This window comes from Zingiber officinale, chromosome 10B (assembly GCF_018446385.1).
Source record: "Zingiber officinale cultivar Zhangliang chromosome 10B, Zo_v1.1, whole genome shotgun sequence".
NCBI lineage: Eukaryota > Viridiplantae > Streptophyta > Magnoliopsida > Zingiberales > Zingiberaceae > Zingiber > Zingiber officinale.
In genome coordinates, this window is record NC_056005.1 from 36,023,453 (window position 1) to 36,033,205 (window position 9,753).

Sequence of the window (9,753 nt, forward strand, 5' to 3'; positions counted from 1 at the left end):
TAGAATTACCAATGTCTTAGTTTGATGACGCTTGTATGCACTTATTCTGTTTGATGAAATGCTTGCGTAGAGGCATTCCCATATGATCATGAATTTGTCTATCTTGATTGTATTTCTATATGCATAGATCTTAATTCTGAATTAGATATATTGCTGTGTATCTATATTGGGACTGTTCATGAACCTGAATTTTCATTGATCAGATGCATAAATCATTGTTTTTTAGTGTGTGTTCTGATTAGCTCGGCATGACCTTAGGATACATGTTTGGAGTTGAGTATCTATGATAACTATCCTTCTATATGCAACACAACCTCCTAAGGGAGGACGGTTCTATGTATGGATAAGTCTATCACTTGACCTAATGAACTTCCCCTAATCATATGCTACGCAAGTGACCTACGTAATCTAGAGACGTATACCCGGGGAAGACCTTGTGGCAGGAGGTACTCTATTGAAAACCCAAACTCTATAAGTTACTTCTTCACTTGATAGTATACTTAGTTACTGCTAGGGGAAGCACTCTGATACACTATCTCAGGGTGGAATTCGATAGATATTTAGACTATCCTATAAGCATACAAGTAGAGGACTAGGAACCGACCAATTTGTAGCACAACATCCACCATTGCAATGAAACTTTCAACCTAGAACATCTTTTGAACTAAGGACTTACTCAATTTACTTTCTTTACTTTCACATTTTAGTATAAAAATCTCAAAACAAACATCTATAGATTTTTTCTACCTAAATTTAAAGTGTAGAACCAACTAGCATTTAAACTTCAATCCTCATGGGATCAACTTTATAAATTTTATTACTTGACGACAACCATGCTTTTGCGATCATGACAACACCATACAATCTTGTCATTATTAGGTTTATTAGTCAATCAAAACCTTTCCAGTTAACTAAACCAAGCCACATCATTGAACCCAATTTGGACCCACACCCGATCAATTGAACCCAATTGGTCTACTAGATTGATTTTCTTATTGATCAAACCAATTGTCTGGTCGAATAGACTAGTTTGAGTCTGATTCAACTCAGGTCAAGTTTAGTTCACTACGGACTTGGTCCAACTTTGTCTGGTTGTATTTTTTTCTCTTCATTTTACTTCCAACTCTAGAATCCTTTAAAATAACCATACAAACATGCAAACAAATAAACAACCCAATCTTGTAAGTCTATCTGACCTACTTGATTTACCTCTTTCTTGAAGTTTACTTTTTCAAGACTGTTCACCACCTACAATTCACTCCCTTAGAATTGTTCATTTGCCAAGCATTCAGTCACCTTAACCTACTTGGACTTGTCACTTTCTAGACATCTGATCATCTTTGACTTGCTTGAATATTTCCTTTGTTAAACATCTAGTCAACCTTGACTTACCTAGACTTTTTCTTTGTGTAACATTTACTCAAGCTTGACCTACCTGGACTTTACCCTTACTAGTCATCTAGTCAACCTTGACCTAAGTAGACTTTCTCTTTGCCAGTTATTCGGTTAACCTTGACCTGACTAGACTTCTCTTTGCAAGTCATCCGATCAACCTTGATATGATTACACTTCTCTTTGCTAGTCATCTATCAACCTTTACCTAACTAGACTTCTCACTTAACTCCCAAATATCAGGTCCCATTTAGATTAAGCCTTGGTCAAATTTAACTAGACATAAATATATTTTCAAACATTGAAATCCTAGAGGATGATTGGACCAATAGGAACTCAGGAACCCATTCAAGTTTGGGAGTCGATGCTTGGTCGAGTTCAAACTCAAGAACCCACTCAAGCTCTAGACTGAGAGTCAATGTTCGACCAAGTAGGCACTCTGGAACCCCACTCAAACTTAGACTTAGAGTCAGTGTTCGGTTGAGCAGGCACTCAGGCTCAGGACTTAGAGTTAGCGTTCAACCGATTAGGCACTCGGGAACCTAACTCAAGCTCGAAACTCTAGTTGGTGTCTAGACTTAGAGTCGGGACATGGCAGCCGATCATGACGTCAACCCACTCAAGCTCAGAATTCAATAGATAGCCACAACATCAACCCACTTGGGCACTAGCATCGACATTCAGCCACTACCTTAACCCGCTTAGGATTGGGCATCAGGAGTCGACCAAGCCCACAATCTGCTCAGACTTGGGTTGGATTGTACGTGTGATACCAATCGATTGCTAGGTGATAGCAATCAATTTTTAAATTGGTTAAACAAATAGAATGCTCCCAAATTGATTGTGAAGTTCGACTGGTAGCTATCAATAGATTGTTGTGGCTAACAATCGATTGATAATGGTCAAAGAGCATGTAAAGAGCCATTGCAAGTGTCAATAGTCGAATTACAGTGAAGCAATCGATTGGTGAAGATTAGCAATCAATTGTTAGCAAAAATCATCCCAAATAATAGTTTATAAAAGTGGGTTTTGAGGTGATTTAAAGAGGCTGGTTCTTGGAGGTTTGAGTAGGAAGTGTTGTTGCATTTCTAAATCATCAAGAGATAATTCCAAGCAACAAGAAAGCATTCAGAGAAAGATTCTTATAAAGTATTTTACTTTCATATATTTACTTTTATATTTTAAATTCTTGTTATATTGTTGTGAAAACTTATTGTAAGAAGCTTTTATGCCTCCGGAAGGTTTCTAAGAAGGAGAATGTTTAGTGGTGATAGATCACTAGAACTAAGTCTAGGCTTTAGAGTAGTGTCCTTGGGAGGCGGCGAACCAAGTAAAATATTGTGTTGTGCATGTGGCATCGGTTTTGATTCAAGTTTTGTGTTGTGCATTCAAACGACGAGCATGAGATCGAGACGAAGTAATTGAAGCTATTCACTCCCTCACCCTCCTCTAACTCGCATGAGTCCTAACAAGTGGTATCAGAGTAAAGTTGCTCTTCTTCAAACTAACTATCATGGAGCACAAAGCTAGAGGAAGAAGGAGGTTTCATTTTTTTTGGTTCTCAACCATGAAAATTTTAATTGGATTGATCATTAAAGAAATAGAGTTCAAAGATAGATTCAGATATGGCATTCAAGCTCCATAGCCTTTTGGATTAGGTGGGTTTGCTCTAATAAAGGATTTGAAGTTCCAAAAGATAAAAAGGGAAAACCTCTTCAAAGGACAAATCAAGAGATTCGAGACTCAGATAAGGTAACCAAGTTTTTGACTAATTTGGTTCCTAATGATATTTTGTGTAAATTAGAAAATTATGAGAATGCAAATGAGCTATGGAGAAAATTGATCAAGCTCTATAAAGATCCAACTCTACTGACATAAGATGACGAGGCCAAGGAGGGAGACTCAATGGCTTAAGAAATTAAGGATTGACAATTAAAAGGTGCTCAACATCAGAGGAGGAATTTGAAGAAACATCCATCTCAAGGATTGAGAAGGAAAAATCATTGACATCAAAACAAAAGGAAACCTCAACTTTCGAAGCCTATGAGGAGGAAGATCATGCCACCTCAACAAGTCAAGAAAGCCCAAATCATGAAGGTATACAAAATTTAGTTATTAAAAATAAAGATCACCTCTTATGTTTTGAGTGTAGAGAAAGAGGACACTATGAGAGCAAGTAGTGTCCCAAATTAATGAAGAAGAATGTTTAATTGACACCAAAGTTAAAGGAGGTTGAAGTCTTGATACATAAAGGCAAGGAGCATATTATGTGTTTCCTATGCAATCAAAATGGGCACTATTAAAATCAATATCCAAGGAGGAAGATTTCAACTAAGAACAAAAGAGAAAGCTTAAATTTAGGAAAAGCTTCTAAGAAATTTCATATCTCACAAAGACCATAGGATGACTTGTGTGTGCATTGAGACTATTAGACATAAGTGAGGTGTTAGGATGATGAACTAAGTTCAAGATGTTGATTTGGTATATCAAAATGAGTTTTAATTTCATCATAATATATGAATTTTATATGATTAATCATGAGAAAAGCTAATATAAAAGTGATGTGCATTAAGCCCATAGATCATGGTTGGAAATTAGGTTTGAAAATCATTTCAAAATTATTTTAGAAAATTTTAGTGAAGTCTACTTATTGATAGGAATCACCATTGATTCAATTGATACAAAGTTTGAGTGAAACATTGAAGTTTTAATGGTTTCCTACTTTGTACTATTATTTAAAAATAGAATATATTTTCATAAAAACTATTTTTCCCTAATAGTATTTGACATAATTAATATCTATATGAATTTTATGATTTTTTAAAAATGATAGAATTACTTATGCATCTCTAAAATTTAGTCTGAAAAGTTATATGCTTGTTTTTAGTCCATCAATTGACTGTTGTCAGTCAGCAATCGGTTGTTGCATTGAGTCTTAGCTTAAATGAGTTTATTTTAGTCGGCTAAGCTCATTATTAGGTATCTTAACTATTTCTGACCTTCTAATATGCTTGGATAAATATTCAAATATGATTTTCTTGATAAAAATGAGAAAGAGATGTTTAAAAGAGAAGAATATGGAATTGAGGGGAATTTTTGATTCAAGGTTGAATCTTTAACCTCATGACTTAGATTTTAGAATTTCTTAAAAATTTAGAACTCCAAATGATTATTAGTGCAATGATTGAAGTTGGATCATGTTTTGAAGGGAAGATCCTTCTTAAAGGCATGATTTTGATATGAAAAGAGGAGAATGCAAGAATTTGAGGATAAGTGAATGAATGAATAAAGGATTGTTTGCTCAAAGTTGAGCATTGGACACAATGGCAGGTAGGAAATTAACATTCATTGTAATGATTGAAAGTTTGAAATAAAAGAAGAGAATGGATTTGAGAGGATGTGTTTTTGATGTGTATTTAAGGGGGAGAATGAAGGGTTCAATTTAGGAAACCTTCATTGGTATGAGAAGTAGAATGTTGGAGTAATAGCTTAGCCTAACTTAACCATATTATTAAACATCAAAAAGGAAAAGATTGTTAGTACAATTGACCTCTAAAAGTTGACCAGTTTGACTAAACTTAAGTTAATTCAAGTTGGGTTCGATATTTGATCAATATGATGGTTGGTTGAGTGGGAGGTTGAGTAGGTCATGATTGTCCGGATACTTGATAGTCATTTAATATGACTAGTTGATTGACCAAGAGTTAATAGGTCAAGGTTGACCAAATACTTCATAAATTTGACAAGATATGAAAACTCCAAGTGGATCACGGTTGACCAGGCACTTGGGGGTCAGAAGTCTAATGAGGAATTGGCAGAGAAAAGTTCAAGTGAGTTATGGTTGATCGGATATTTGGTGACTTAAAGTCCAATAGAGAGTTGACAAGAGGTAGGGTTGTCCATTCGGATGGATTGGGTGGGTTCAAGTTTGGTTGAAGATTGGTTATCGAAAAAAATCTCAACTCGAACCCGATCTGAACCAGGATAATCCGAATAACCAGCCCAATCCGACCAACCCCAAAAAACCTTTTTTTAGTTATTTTATTATAATTTTTTTTTACTTTTATTTCAATATTTTATCGTTGTTATACTACATTCTATTATTTATGTACATAAAATATCTTAATTTTTAAAATAAAATTTGATTTAACCTTAAAAAACTCTCAAAATCCTAAATTTAGGTCAACCTGCGTCAACTTGAACTCTATCCAAAGCTAAACCAATCCAGAAACCTTCAACTTGGGTCGGGTTGGTGGGTCAAGTTTATTTTTGACACACCTAGCAAGAGAAAAGTTCAAGTGGATCATGATTGATTGAACACTTTATGATAAGAAGTTCAAAAAGATTAAGGAAAACTGGATGTTTGTCATTGATGAAGTCCTCGCAGGTTAAAGGTGACCAAAGGCTAGGCGTGTAAAGTCTCGATAGGTCAAGGATGACCAAATGATGAGCAAAATAAGCCCTAATAGTTTGAGGTCAATTGAATACCATGCAAGATGAGAATTTGGCCTGGAAAAGGTAGAAATAGGACTAATAGTCAATTGCTAGGTAGTAGCAACCGGCTTGTAGGCCATAAACCCCAAATTTGGGGTCAAGAGGTTCGGTGAATGAAAATGGATTCGGGGTGCTCAGGATGTTCGAGTAAGGCATTCACCTAGTTAAACCCACTCGAGCTCAAGAGTCGATGCTTGGCAGAATTAGAACTCATGAACCCATTCAGGTTTGGGATTCAGAGATGGCATTTGGCTGATCATCCACTCTAGAACCCCACTAGGGCTTGGGACTAAGAGTCGATGTTCAGTCGAGTAGGAACTTGGGATACTCTGGCCCAGGACTCAAGTTAGTGTATGAACTTGGAGTCGGGACATGGAAGTCAACCACAATGTCAACCCACTCATGCTTAGGCTTTGGTGATTGGCCATGTAGTCAACCCACTTAGGCTCAAGCACTAATAGTCAACGACAACCTCAACCCACTTAGGATTAGGCATCGACAGACGACGACGCCCGCAACCTTCTCGGACTCTGGTTAGATTGCACATGTGATATCAATTGATTCCTGGGTTATAGCAATTGATTGGTAAATTAGTTTAAACGAATAGAATGCTCCTAAATTGATTGTCTAGTTTGACTGGTGACTAGCAATTGATTATTGTGTCTCATTAATCGAATGTTGTTTCTTATCAATTGATTGATAGTGGTCAAACAACATGGAAAGATTTGTTGTAGGTGTCAATGGTCTAATTATAGTGAAGCAATTGATTGGTGAAGGTTAACAATCGATTGCTAAGTGGAAATTAGCCCAAACAGTAACTTATAAAAAGTGGGGTTCGAGGTGATTTGAAGATGATGGTTCTTGGAGGTTTGAGTACGAAGTGTTATTGCATTTTCAAACTATCAATATGCAATTTGAAGGAACAAGAAACCATCCAAAGTAAGATTCTTGCAAATTTGTTTACTTTTGTATTTTATATTTGTATTGTTGTGAAAACTTGTTATTGTGAAAACTTGTTGGAAGAGGTTTCTACACCTCTGAAAGATTTCCAATAATGAGGAGGTTTATGTTGGACCCTGTGGTAGTTTTGATATGATCAACCAAGTTGGTTAGGTCCTGCTTAGTGTTTGATCCCTTTGTCTGAGTGTGCAGGAGCTTAGGAGCACAGGAAGTCGAGTGGAAGATGCAGCTAGCGAGAAGGATGACACGGGAAGGGAGCCGACGGGCGCGGTGCGTCCGAAGGACGAGAGAGCTGCGGAAGAGTACACCGGTGGGCGAGAAGAACGTGCGCGGCGTTCGAGGGACGTTAAGCTGGGGAGGAAGGCTGCTCGAGGAAGGTCGGAAATTGGGTTCGGGAGAGCCCTATTTCAGTTGGCGAAATCACCCAAAAGAACAGAGCATCGGAAGTCGAAGCAAAAGAAGCGAAAAGCTGGAAATGCAGCTTAAAGGCGCCTCATCCATTGCTGGAGGTGCCTCCACCTTGGAGGTGCCTCCATATTAGAGGAGCCTCCAGTCCTGTTGGAGGCGCCTCCAACTGGTCAAAGTGATCATTTTAAGCTGCGGATAAAGTTTTATCCGCTCACCCCTTGGAGGCGGCCTGGACCTCCGAGATAGAATTTCCAAGAGCTATATAAAGGCCCCTAGAGCTAGGAAAGAAACATCAACTCAAGCAATCAATTCTGTAGTCCTTTCTAGCAACTAGTGAGCGTTTTAAGTGTGTAAAAGGCTTCTTCGCCTTCAGCAAAGGAGTTTTCTTACTGTGCTTTTGTTACTGCCCTAGATTAACAACCTTCTTAGTTGTAACCAGGTTAATTTCTGTCTCCTTTTACTTCTGCTATTAATTTTATTATAGTTGCTTTACTTTTGAGTTGAAAGATCCGAGGAGGGTATCGTTTTAATTTTTTTCAGAAGCAATTCACCCCCCTCTTGCTGGCCTCCGCTGCACCTACAGTTTAGTGGTAATAGGTCACTAGGACTAGGCCTTAGAGTAGTCACTGTTGAAATATATACTAAAAGCCTTGCTTTTTGTATAAACATTTACTTAGAAATAAGAATCATATTGGTCAATATCTACATTTATATGCCAAGTATAGTTGTTCAATTAATTTATATTGCAGATAACATGGTGTGTGGTGTCACACACAGAAGATCATGTTATCGATTCTTTATAAATTATAAACAGTAGCTCATGACTGAGATGGAAAGGAACAAACTATTAGAATAGTCGTAGTGTAATTAAATATTAGTTTATCTTGACTGATAAATTACACTAGTACACTATGAGTGTATTGAGCAGGACCATTTGAGGTAGTTTCTTCTTATACTGAGTAAATAAAAGAACAATACCTCTGTTATTATAGAAGTGTGCTCTTAATCCTAATATAATAACAAGCACATATACTTAATATTTATTTCTTTGATTTATTAAAGTGTGCAATTTAGTTCGATAAATCAATATGCCCGATAAGTTGGGAAATGATATGACTTATAGTATGTGTTGTTGATTATAGAAGGAAACTATGTCTTAGTAATCTAGGTTGATAATGCCCCCAAGAGGAGCTCATAAGGATTGTCATGTTAAACTTTGCAGGTGGACTTAGTCCGACATGACGATAAGGTTGAGTGGTACTACTCTTGGACTAAGATATTAATTAAAGAGAGTTGTTAGTAACTCATTTAATTAGTGGACATTCGAAATCTTAAATACAGGGAGACTAACACACTCATAATATGAAGAAGCCCAAAATATAATTTGGGATTGGTGCAGTAGTTCAATAATAATTCTTTAGTGGTATGAATTATTATTGATTAAATTAAGTTGGGTGTTCAGGGCGAACACGGGAAGCTTAATTTCATCGGGAGACCAAAACCAATTCCTCCTCTCGGTCCCTATCGTAGCCTCTTATTTATAAAGTATTATGCCCACCCTTACCCACCTTCTTACCCATCCTAATGGGGTCGACCAAGCAAGCTTGGAACCCAAGCTTGGGTCGGCCAAAGAAAAAAAGGATGAGCGAAATAAGAGGGGTCGGCCAATGCTTGGAGCCCAAGCATGGTGTGGCCGACCCTAAGAAAAATAAAAGGATTTTTATTTTAAATTTTTTTCTTATGTGGATTCCATGATTTTAAAAGAAAGTTTAAAATTTAAATCTTTCCTTCTATAGCTTTCTACAAAAGATTAAGAAGAGATTCAATATCTTTCCTTATTTGTAGATTGATAGGAAGATTTTAATTTTAATAAAACTTTTCTTTTTTATAACCATGTTCATGATTTAAAAAGAGAGTTTTAAAATTAAATATTTCCTTTTATAAGTTTCTACAAAAGAGTAAGAAAAGATTAGATATCTTTCCTTATTTGTAGATTGAAAGGAGATTTTAATTTTAAAGATAACTTTCCTTTTTGGAAATGATCTACATGTTTTAAAAGAGAGATTTTAATTTAAAGAAATTTCCTTTTATAACCAACCATGAAGGGATAAATTATTAGAGAAATTTTTATTAAAAATTTCATGAAACAAATTAGGAAGTTTTAATTCTTGTATTAAAACTTTCCTTGTTTGAAGCTTGTAGGTGGTTGGCCATGTAGATAAAGAAAATGAAATTGATTTTTAATCAATTAAATTTTCCTTTTCATGGAAAAAGGAATTAAGGAAGTTTTTATTTAAATTTCGTTATTTGCCAAGACCAAGGATTATAAAAGAGGGGGTAAAGGTGCCTTCATGAGAGAGAACTCTATTCTATTTCCCTCCCTCTCTTCCTTGGTGGTGGCCAACCCTATTGCTTCTAGCTCATCTCCTTTTCTCTTCCTCCTTTGTGGCCGGCGGCATCAACACAAGAGGAGTCCTTGGTGGCCGATTCTAGCTAGGA